Raw genomic sequence first — 12,396 nt, 5'->3', positions numbered from 1 at the left:
AATTTCAAAATCTGAAGGGACAGATGTTACAGAACTACAACTACCAGCATTCCTGGGCAGTCTAGGCATGCTGAGAGTTGTAGTTTTGCAACATCTGGAGGGCTAACATTTGGGCATCACTGTATATAGTGGTCTCCAAACTGTGACCCTCCAGATGTTGCAAAATTACAACTCCCAGCATGCCCAGACAGCCTTTGGCCTTAATACCCCACAGGTGTTTCACCACTTTTGCATATGTAAAAAAAATAATAATAATTTCACAAAAATGTGTGTTTCCCCCCAAATTTCACATTTTTGCAAGGGTTAATAGCAGAAAATACCCCCCAAAATTTGTAACCCCATCTCTTCTGAGTATGGAGGTACCCCATAAGTTGACCTGTAGTGCACTACGGGCGAACTACAATGCTTAGAAGAGAAGGAGTCCTATTTGGCTTTTTGAGAGCAAATTTTGGTCGGGGGGCATGTCGCATTTAGGAAGCCCCTATGGTGCCAGAACAGCAAAAAAAAAAAAACACATGGCATACCATTTTGGAAACTAGACGCCTTGAGGAACGTAACAAGGAATAAAGTGAGCCTTAATACCCCACAGGGGTTTCACAACTCTTGCATATGTAAAAAAATAAAAAATTTCACTTAAATGTGTGTTTCCCCCCAAATTTCACATTTTTGCAAGGGTTAATAGCAGAAAATACCCCCCAAAATTTGCAACCCCATTTCTTCTGAGTATGGAAATACCCCATGTGTGGACATCAAGTGCCCTGCAGTCGAACTACAATGCTCAGAAGAGGAGGAGCGCCATTGAGCTTTTGAAGAGTGAATTTGTTTGGAATGGTAGTCAGGGGCCATGTGCGTTTACAAAGCCCCCCGTGGTGCCAGAACAGTGGACCCCCCCACATGTGACCCCATTTTGGAAACTACACCCCTCACAGAATTTAATAAGGGGTGCAGTGAGTATTTACACCCCACTGGCATTTGACAGATCTTTGGAACAGTGGGCTGAGCAAATGAAAAATTAAATTTTTCATTTTCATGGACCACTGTTCCAAAAATCTGTCAGACACCTGTGGGGCGTAAATTCTCACTGCACCCCTTATTACATTACGTGAGGGGTGTAGTTTCCAAAATGGGGTCACATGTTGGGGGGTCCATTTTTCTGGCACTATGGGGGCTTTGTAAACACACATGGCCTTCAATTCCGGACACATTTTCTCTTCAAAATCCCAATGGCGCTCCTTCTGTTCTGAGCATTGTAGTTCGCCCGCCGAGCACTTTACATCCACATTTGGGGTATTTTCTTACTCTTTAGGGTAACACCAGCATTTTAGTGGAAAAAAAATAGTTTTTAATTTTCCCATCCAACTTTAACGAAAATTTGTTTAACAAAATCATCTGTGGGGTGTTAATGCTCACTACACCCTTTGTTACATTCTGTGAGGGGTGTAGTTTCCAAATTGGGGTCACATGTCGGTATTTATTTTTTTGCGTTTATGTCAGAACCGCTGTAAAATTAGCCACCCCTGTGCAAATCACCAATTTAGCCTTCAAATGTACATAGTGCGCTCTCACTCCTGAGCCTTGTTGTGCGTCCGCAGAGCATTTTACGCCCACATACCCGGCGCGCGGCGGGGACCGAAATTCCCACGGGCGTACAGGTACGCCCTTGGTCCTTAAGTACCAGGGAGCAAAGGCATACCTGTACGCCCTTGGTCCTTAAGGGGTTAAAAGGGTACTCCCGTGGAAATTTTTTTTTTCTAAATCAACTGGTGCCAGAAAGTTAAACAGATTTGTAGATCACTTCTATTAAAAAATCATAATCCTTCCAGTACTTTTTGGGGCTGTATACTAAAGAGAATTCCAAAAAAGAAATGCATTTCCTCTGATGTCATGACCACAGTGCTCTCTGCTGACCTCTGCTGCCCATTTTAGGAACGGTCCAGAGCAGCATATGTTTGCTATGGGGATTTTCTCCTGCTCTGGGCAGTTCCTAAAATGGACAGCAGAGGTCTGCAGAGAGCACTGTGGTCATGACATCAGAGGAAATGCATTTCTTTTTTGGAATTTTCTTTAGTATACAGCCACTAAAAAGTACTGGAAGGATTAAGATTTTTTAATAGAAGTGATTTACAAATCTGTTTAACTTTCTGGCACCAGTTGATTTAAAACAAAAAAAGTTTTCCATGGGAGTACCCCTTTAAATGTTCAAACCATTTTAAATAACCAAATTACAAAAGGTCTTCAATTTTCATCAGTGTCAACATATAAAAAGTTTTTGGATCGGATATTGCCCATTTAAAGAGGTTTTTCTACTTCATAAGTGATAAATGTATGATTGCTGGTCCACAAGCATAACCTACACTAGTTCCATAGACTGTGAGTAGAGGGGTGGTCATTCAGAGGCAATACTGCTCCATTCACATGGGAGACTCTGGGACTGCCATTGTTGTGATTGGTTGGGGTCCCTGTGGTCAGATATCCATTGGTCACACATTTGTCACCTATCCACAGTTAGTGGGAAAACCATTTTAAGTGTTCTGTTTAAGCCATAAAATAATCTGGTAACAACCCATATGGCCGGTATTAAGCCTCTTGAATGGTTTATCAGCTTTCCTGAATGGCAAATCCTCCCTATATCTTCCTTACTCGGCACGTAAAGAGGATTTAAAGAGAAACAAACGGTTATTTCACCCAATATACTAGGTTATAGTGTGGTAGCCCAGTACAGGAATTGCACCCCTGTACCATTGCTGCCCTGTCAGGTGGACTCTATTTCAGTGACCCCTGGGCCCCCCTTTCATCTATGTTCCCTAAATAGTTAATAAGCACCTATGTTATCTAATGTAATGTGTATATATTGTTATGTGCCATGTGTTGTAACCAAGAAAGGTACCAGTAACCATGTGACATACAGGGTAACCTATGGGACCCCTCCAGAGTCTCCCCCATATAAACCCTGGGAGGAGCTAGTTCAGTCTCTTTAGTTCCTCCTTAGCTGAGATATAGAGCAGTGAAGTCCATAGAGAGTGTTTGGTGTCCTGAGGAGGCCTAAAGTCTACCACGCAGCCACAAGTCCACTACCCCACAGGTGAACGTCAAAACCTGGTAAGCTACATACGGGATGAAGTCTGTGAAGTCAGTCTAGCCAAGTCAGTCAAGATTAGTCTGTATACAGTCAGTGTGGACCTGCAGCAAATTGTTCAAAGCCACTATAAGTCCTAGCAAGCCCTAAAGTCTCTGAAGTCACTGGTCACCTCCTTGGGCCTAACTGAGATGTCAAGACTATTACACCTGTCTACCTCAGTAAAGCTGCCATTGTTCCGTAACTTGGCGCAGAGTCATTATTTGCCCCGTGCCTAGCCCAGGATCCAGCCAGGGCTCAAGTCCTGCAGGAACGTGCAGGAACTGAGTTCCTGCACTTTTTTCACACCAGAAACACTGTTCCCATTAGCAGAAGTTCTGCAGGACCAGCTTTTGAGTGGAAATCTTGGGTGAGTTCCTGCACTTTTTATTCCTAGGACTTGACCCCTGGATCCAGCGCTATACCTTCGGGTGGTGTAGAGGTTCAACCATGCCCTGGCGTCATGAACACAAGGGGTTAATGCCATCTGCCCATAGGGTAACAACATATGCCCTCACCACAATAGGGAGGATGAATAGCTCATAGTAAGATATCTCCAGAGTTCTGACTGCTAATAATTCCATTTCCATTGAGCTCCATCGTGCCATGGAGACAGGGAGAAGGCTCGCCCAGCTCCATTGGTCATCAATATTCTGCCCAAGGCCTGCCCCCTTATGTAGCGTGAGAGTAGGCAGTGGTGAGAGCACAATTCCCCTCGCTACACCTCACTGTAGCTAGGCAGTGGCGCAAATGATACCCCCACAGGCTCTCACATCACATAAGGGGGGCGAGCCAGCAGAAGAATATTGATGAGAAAGGGGAGCTGGGCAAGATGGCTGCCCGCCTCCATTAAGCGATGGAGCACAATGGAAGCCAAATTACTTAGGGACATAACTCTGCAGATACCTTACCTAAATATGTAAGTTACCCCAGTAACCCAGTACATTGGGTTTACTGCGGGTGAAATAGCTGTGAGTGTCTCCTTAAGGTGGTATATTCATGACTATCTGTAATACTTTATATAATTTGGACTGTATTTGGAGATGGTACACACGTAAATTATAACTTCTATTCAAAAGACCAATGTTTGACTATTGGGCCCTGAGGTCTGTTGCTGTCCTTGGTGCTGAAGACTTTTCTTATAAGTACGGCAAAATCTCTCCAAAATACAATCTTTTTGAGATCCCCTTGTCTAGACCAAATTTTGTGTGAGGGATTTTCATTCAACCACACATTTTGGATAGGGGCCATATGAGAAGACCACCCCCATAGAAGTCGCAATAAAAATGCATTCAGTGCAGGCAGATGAGGCATCAGAGCTCCAGAAAGCAAAGTTGAGCTCTGGTCCTTAGTAATATATATATATATATATATATATATATATATATATATATTATGCCTCACATTGATATTGCTTAAGGGGTTTTCTGGCATTTATAATATTTATCCCATTCACACAATGCCTGATCACCTAACTAACATATAAATGGTGTGGTGCTGTGCGGCGTCCATTGTTGCCGTGTCTGTGGGGAGGTGCAGCCCTGGGACTGGTTTGAGTGACATTGGGGCCTCTCTGCCAGTGGGGTGCTCCCCCTGTATGCACTGGTGTTGCGGCAGTGGTGGTCGCCGCCCAGTGCTACGCCATTTTATGCTAGGGATGTTAGGGACCCACTCTAAATGGGTGACCTTGACGTGGCGAGTGGGCTTGTACTTTTTGATCAAAATGTATAATAACAACCTGTTAGTTTTTGAATTTATGCTGAGAAGCAATTGGATCAAAATACAATTTGTGGATGTGCGACCATGTCTGTTTTCTCTACTTGAATTAACATATAAATACACATATAGAGGCAGATTTACTACTGCAAATGTGCCAGAATTCTGGAGTAGTTTGCACAAAGAAAAACTAGCTGATATGACTTGCGCCACATGTATTATATGTTTTAGCATAGCAGATTGGTGGGGGCTGAGACCCTTGCTGATCCTAAGAGCGGGAATAGAATTGTCCCTGAAATGAATGGTGCGGACTATACCTGCACGACCACAGCACGACGACACGTACTTTTGGCAGACCCTTAGAGAATGAAAGGATTGGAGGCTGCGCAGGTGCCTTCAGCACCATTAATTCCAGGGACAATTATGCTCTCTTTCTAGGAATTGGTAGGGGTCACGGACCCCAGGAATCTGCTTAATATGCCCTATCTTTTGGATAGGTAATAAGTAACATAATAAAATTGGGAAACCCCTTTAACAGATAAATGCATGGTTTGTGTATAGCCATGTGTGCCTTGGTGTAAGTAAGCCAACTAGTAGTTGATCTACACTTAGACTAGACAGTTTAAAGTTGTGCCGAATTTCTCAAACAGACCAAGTCACCGTGATAAATTTAGACTTTAGACTTAGTCTAGATTTAAAGGGGTATTCCATGGAAAAAAAAAAAAACATGCTGGCTCCAGAAAGTTAAACAGATTTGTAAATGACTTCTATTAAAAAATCTTAATCCTACCAGTACTTATCAGCTGCTGAAGCTGAGTTGTACTTTTCTGTCTGATAGCAGTGCTCTCTGCTTACACCTGTCTGTCTGTCTCAGGAACTGTCCAGAGTAGTAGCAAATCTCCATAGCAAACCTGTCCTGCTCTGGACAGTTCCTGAGACAGACAGAGGTGTCAACAGAGAGCACTGGGGTCAGTCAGAAAAGAACAACTCAACTTCAGCAGCTGATAAGTACTGGTAGGATTAAGATTTTTTTTTTAATAGAAGTCATTTACAAATCTGTTTAACTTTCTGGAGCCAATTGATATAAAAAAAAATTTTTTTCACCGGAAAACCCCTTTAAGGTAGTATGACATAGGTAATCAAGTAGATTGGCTCTCGTATGAGTCTTTTTTCAAGGTCCAATGATCTTTCCCCTCATTTCCCAGGTGCCCTACAGCCAGGATCCAGCCCAGATTGTCACACAGCTTTCCATGACACCTTAAAGGGGTACTCCGGTGCTGAGCGTTTGGAACAAAATTTGGGGCTCGTCACGGGGCTCGTCACGGCCCCCTAGTGACGTCACTCTCCTCTCCCTCAATGCAAGTCTATGGGAGGGGGCGTGATGACACAAGGGGGCGGGGCTGTGACATCACGAGCCCCAACACTGGCTCTAAGCATTCAGAACATTTTGTTCTGAACGCTCAGCACCGGAGTACCCCTTTAATAGCAAATATGCTTCTTTAAATTATGTTTTTTTAGGGTGTAAATACTTGTGGCAGTGATAATGACTAAAAGGACTTTTTTTTTTTTTTTTTACTATTTGGACAACTGAAGGACTAAAGTGTTTATGGTGGTGCTGGAAACATAGGAAGTCCTTTGTAGTGTCTGCTGGACCCGTAGGGTTCACCATACAGGATCCGACAGCAATGAATTATTTATTGGGCAGCAGCTGAGTGATTAAAATGTTTAATAGTAACTAAGACCAAAATAAGGTCAAGAATTACCTGTAAATAATCCATCTCTACTGGCAGGGCTTGATTTATGGGGCCATTTGTAACCTTCAGGCATTTACTAGCTGTCATATAACGTCTTATGTATTCTGTGTCCCCATTATATGGTAAAAGGTGCCAGTATTTGGCCAAGGCGCCAAGAACCCACCAGTAAAACTGATTCCGGGGTCCTACCCTTAAATTGCACGTAAATATTACCTTTTACCTCCTTTTTTTAGACCTTTAGGAAGCAGCAAGAACACCACAATATACTGTGATTTGTGGGGCCCACCGGAGGATCCACCTGCTCCCCTGTAGGTTGGGTTGCCACATTTCTTTCCCCACAAAAAATACCGGCCATGCTAATTTGCATAATTAATTATGTATGCGTAACATCACAGGATACACATATGTGGGGGAAATGTTGTCCTATTCTGACCCCTATAACTTTTTATTTTTTTATATATATATATATATATTTTTTTTTTTTATTATTTTTTTTTTTTTTGCGCCCCCATCTGTAGTTTTTAACAGTACCTTTTTTGTTTGGATTTTTTTGTGACTCTTTGATCTCTTTTTTTTTTTTTTTTATCCCAGCATGCCCTGATACAGCCTTTAGCTCAGCAGCTGCCCCAATCGAATCTACAACTCCCAGCATGTTGGACTATATAGTAGTATATAGTATAGGTCAGTGTTTCCCAACCAGGGGTGCCCCCGGCTGTTGCAAAACTACAACTCCCAGCATGTTGGACGATAAGGGTGCGTTCCCACCTGGCGTATATGGAGGTACCCCTGGTTGGGAAACATTGACCTAAATTAGATACTACTTTATAGTCCAACATGCTGGGAGTTGTAGTTTTGCAACAGCTGGAGGCACCTTTGGTTGGGAAACATTGACCTATACTATCTACACTACTATATAGTCCAACATTTTGGGAGTTGTAGTTTTGCAACAGCTGGAGGCGCCCCTGGCTGGGAAACATTGACCTATACTATATACTACTATATAGTCCAACATGCTGGGAGTTGTAGTTCGCAACAGCTGGAGGCGCCCCTGGCTGGGAAACATTGACCTATACTATATACTACTATATAGTCCAATATGCTAGGAGTTGTAGTTTGCAACAGCTGGAGGCACCCCTGGTTGGGAAACATTGACCTATATTTTATACTACTTCAGGGTGCGTTCCCACCTGGTGTATACGCATCATATATCATGCTGCGCAAAATTTGCAGCAGAAGCGGGAAATACGCAACGTATTCCTCGCTCACTATACACACAGGGCTTTCTGGCGGCAGCCCCATGTGTGCGGTGAGTTTTGGAGGCGGAGCCACGTGTCACAGTCACATCTGCACATGGCCCCGCCTCCAAAACTCACTACACGCATAGTGAGCAAGGAATACGCAGCATATATACGCCAGGTGGGAACACACCCTAAAGTAGTATATAATATAGGTCAATGTTACCCAACCAGGGGTGCCTCCAGCTGTTGCAAAACTACAACTCCCAGCATGTTGGACTATAAAGTAGTATATAATATAGGTCAATGTTTCCCAACCAGGGGTGCCTCCAGCTGTTGCAAAACTACAACTCCCAGCATGTTGGACTATATAGTAGTATATAGTATAGATCAGTGTTTCCCAACCAGGAATGCCTCCAGCTGTTGCAACTCTACAACTCCCAGCATGCCCGGACAGCCAACGGCTGTCCGGGCATGCTGAGAGTTGTAGTTTTGCAACAGCTGGGGGCACTCTGGTTGGGACACACAGGTATAGTATATGGTGCAACATTCCGGGAGTTGGAGGATTGGTTGGATACATATCGGCCATTGCATTGCCGGTATTTTTAATATAAAATACCGTCAGGGTAGCCAAAATATCGTCCAGGTGGCCACCCTACCTGTAGGTCAGTCTAAACCTAGAAACAGGTCTAACCAATATTCCTCCTTCGAGTTTGTTAGCATCTATTGAGACACAAGGCCCTTAGAGCCGATGTAGTTTTCCGCAGAAGAAAATATAAGGAAGGAGCGCTCATTAATTCCGTAAGCGTGTTGTTCAGCCACAGAACAGCTTATTCTCCCGAAAAGTCAAGTATATAGAAAGTAGAGCAGATGTTTCCTGAAGTCTTCTCCTACTTTAGTGCCTCAGCTCAGTTTCTCTTTATCAATGCGGAAGGAGATAGTCGAAAATTATACATTGATAAAGAGTGTGCAACACCAAATGCTGCTGGGATATAATAGTAGTCCTAGACGGGTGGGTCCAGCACATTGGGGATGTACCTGAAGTCCACCTATGATCAGGTTTTAACCCCTTTAGGACCAGGCCCTTTTACACCTTAGGACCAGAGCGTTTTTTGCACATCTGACCACTGTCACTTTAAACATTAATAACTCTTGAATGCTTTTAGTTACCATTCTGATTCCGAGATTGTTTTTTCGTGACATATTCTACTTTAACATAGTGGTAACATTTTGTGGTAACTTGCATCCTTTCTTGGTGAAAAATCCCCAAATTTGATGAAAAATTTGAAAATGTAGCATTTTTCTAACTTTGAAGCTCTCTGCTTGTAAGGAAAATGGATATTCCCAAAAAAAAATTTTTTTATTCACATTTCCAATATGTCTACTTTATGTTTGCATCATAAAATTTACATGTTTTTACTTTTGGAAAACACCAGAGGGCTTCAAAGTTCAGCAGCAATTTTCCAATTTTTCACAAAATTTTCAAACTCACTATTTTTCAGGGACCAGTTCAGTTTTGAAGTGGATTGGAAGGGTCTTCATATTAGAAATACCCCATAAAAGACCCCATTATAAAAACTGCACCCCCAAAGTATTCAAAATGACATTCAGTAAGTGTTTTAACCCTTTAGGTGTTTCACAGGAATAGCAGCAAAGTGAAGGAGAAAATTCACAATCTTCATTTTTTACACTCGCATGTTTTTGTAAACCCAATTTTTGAATTTTTACAAGGGGTAATAGGAGAAAATGTATACTTATAGTTGTAGCCCAATTTCTCTTGAGTAAGGACATACCTCATATGTCTATGTAAATTGTTCGGCGGGAGCAGTAGAGGGCTCAGAAGCGAAGGAGCGACAAGGGGATTTTGGAGAGTACGTTTTTCAGAAATGGTTTTTGGGGGGCATGTTGCATTTAGGAAGCCTCTATGGTGCCAGAACCGCAAAAAAAAACACATGGCATACCATTTTGGAAACTAGACCCCTTGAGGAATGTAACAAGGAATTAAGTGAGCCTTTATACCCCACAGGTGTTTCACGACTTTTGCATATGTAAAAAAAAAATTTTTTTTCACTAAAATGTGTGTTTCCCCCCAAATTTCACATTTTTGTAAGGGTTAATAGCAGAAAACACCGCCCAAAATTTGTAACCCCATCTCTTCTGAGTATGGAGGTACCCCATAAGTTGGCCTGAAGTGCACTACGGGCAAACTACAATGCTCAGAAGAGAAGGAGTGATATTTGGCTTTTTGAGAGCAAATTTTGCTCGGGGGGCATGTCGCATTTAGGAAGCCCCTATGGTGCCAGAACAGCAAAAAAAAAACACATGGCATACCATTTTGGAAACTAGACCCCTTGAGGAACGTAACAAGGAATAAAGTGAGCCTTAATACCCCACAGGGGTTTCACGACTTTTGCATATGTAAAAAAAAAATATTTTCCAAGAACTTGCTGCCCGTCTGCAGTGGTTGTCATTAGACGAAGAGGGGGCCTGCAATCTTCCCGCACTGCCTGATGATGACGACGATTGGCCAGAGACACCTCCAGTGGAGAGCGCAGGGACACCTGGAGGTGCATCGCTGGTGAGACTGTCCCCTCACCACAGAACTTGGAGCTCGTGGGCCGAGATCCCATCGGAGGAGTCTACAGTGAGTACCCCGACTGAGGCGGACTTCTCTTCCTCTTCCAGCCCTGAGGTCATACCCCAATTAAGCTTGCCAAGTACACAACCGTGCTCACCGAAAGTGCCGCAATGGGTGTTTGGAGATGAGCCGGAGCTGATCGAATATATGCACAAGGTACTTCAGCCAATACCTGGGAAACCACTCCCACAAATCCCAACTGCACAAAAAGAAAGGGCCCGTCAAGAAGGCGGGCTGGCCGAATTGATGGAAAAGTTAAAGGCCCGACACAAAGAACTGTATGCCCCTAAACACGTGCATTTGCCTCATGAAGAAAAAGTGCAGTATCAAGAAAATACCAAAGAAATGGAGGCATTGTACATACGCAAATGGGATCACCCCCGAGAAGGGGAGGAGCCATTGGAAAGAAGAAGAGCAACTGTGGCCAAGTTCGACAAGGCCAGAGGTTATGGGACACTTCTTGACTGCCACACTGGGGAGACCATCCTCGTAAACCAGCAAGCAGTACAGAGGCCATATCTACGTAAAAAGTTTTACTCCTTGGAGGTGGGTGAAATTGTGGAGTACACCCCCGTCCAGAGCCTGCATGGAGAATGGGCTGCTGCGGTCACAAGATCAACTGCCCCAACACAGCTTCCTTTCAAGTATTTCCCGTCAGCTGATTTGGAGTCCAATCCCTTTAACTTGAGGCCGACATGGTCCGCCCCTAAAGCCTCCATCAACGTACCCAAGGAGGAGGAGCCTCAACAGCAAAGATCATCTTCTGTACACAGCAAAGAGCCAAGTTAATCATCTTCTGTGTCCCGCCAAGAGCCAAGTCCTGCACAGGATCAGGAAAGTAGGCCAAAGTTGCCACCACCACAATCTGTACCTAGGCCCTCTCGGAGCCATGAGGGTTCGCCTGTTCCTGAGGTATCAACGAAAGGGTCATGGGTCCATCCTAGTTTGGAGATGGTGCTCAAGCCGTATGGCCCCACTCACATTCCAGCTAGTAAGCCTATGGCCTCTTTGAATCCTACCATCAACCGCTCCACCCTCACCAGTGTGGTGTGGCAGAGCTATGTTAATTCCATACCTGCCCCTGATGTTGGGAGGTACAGAGGAACCAGGAGAGGCACAACAAGAGTGAGGAAGAATATTCTCTAAAGGACTTCAAAGTAATGTCTTGTTGTTTTATTAACCACTTTTGTTTTACAGCAACCTGGTTCAAGAATTGTGCCTAGCAGGACTGTGCTAAGATTGTTCCAGTTCAAAGTTCAGCAACGTAACCACTAAGCTTTGTGCCTGACCATAGGTCAAGAGACTCCTAGCCAGTAGGAGATTCATAAGGACTGTACCCGGCTGTTTTGTGGTACGGCCGTGTTTTCCTTTCCCTTCCCATGAACTCTTAGTGTAGGTGGACTGCTGATCCTTACACGCCAATTTGTATATTTCTATGGACTCTTAGTGTAGGTGGAATGTTGATCCTTACACGTCTGTTTTATGTATACACCAGCAGCTTCATAAGAACTCTTATGCTAAATGTTGCACTTATCAGGTGAATGCGCCTGAACCCTGTTGGAGTGTTGATAATTGTGTAGGTTTGTGTAATAAATATGTATATGGTTCTCGTACACAGGAAGGTATCGCCGTGTCTGTGTACATAAAAACAGGTAAAGGTTGTGCATAGAAAAAAATAGCCCAACGTGTATGTACATAAAAAGTAGGTATAAGTTATACACGGAAAATGTCAGTGTGTTACACGTGTACACTAAACCCTAAAAACGTAAATAATTCTTGTACATACAAATGTATAAAATGCTAAAGGTGTTTAGTAGTTGCTAAATAGGTGACACCCCGGCTCCTCCGAGGGTAGTATTATTGCTGTCGCCCATCGGTAGCACCTGTCTCAACAAAAGTAGTAGGGTAATTAACCCTTAAGATAGTACTTGCACACAT

The 12,396-nt window shown here is 43.5% G+C and overlaps 1 protein-coding gene across 1 annotated transcript in view; it reads left to right on the top strand.

Annotated features, from left to right (window-relative positions):
* LOC130296807 (leucine-rich repeat-containing protein 3B-like) overlaps positions 1-12,396 on the top strand; it is a 126,454-nt gene that overhangs the window by 32,747 nt on the left and 81,311 nt on the right. The window lies entirely within an intron of this gene.

This window comes from Hyla sarda, chromosome 12 (assembly GCF_029499605.1).
Source record: "Hyla sarda isolate aHylSar1 chromosome 12, aHylSar1.hap1, whole genome shotgun sequence".
NCBI classification, from domain to species: Eukaryota; Metazoa; Chordata; class Amphibia; order Anura; family Hylidae; genus Hyla; species Hyla sarda.
The sequence above is the reverse complement of the archived record's forward strand: the minus strand, read 5'-3'. Positions and strand labels throughout refer to the sequence as shown.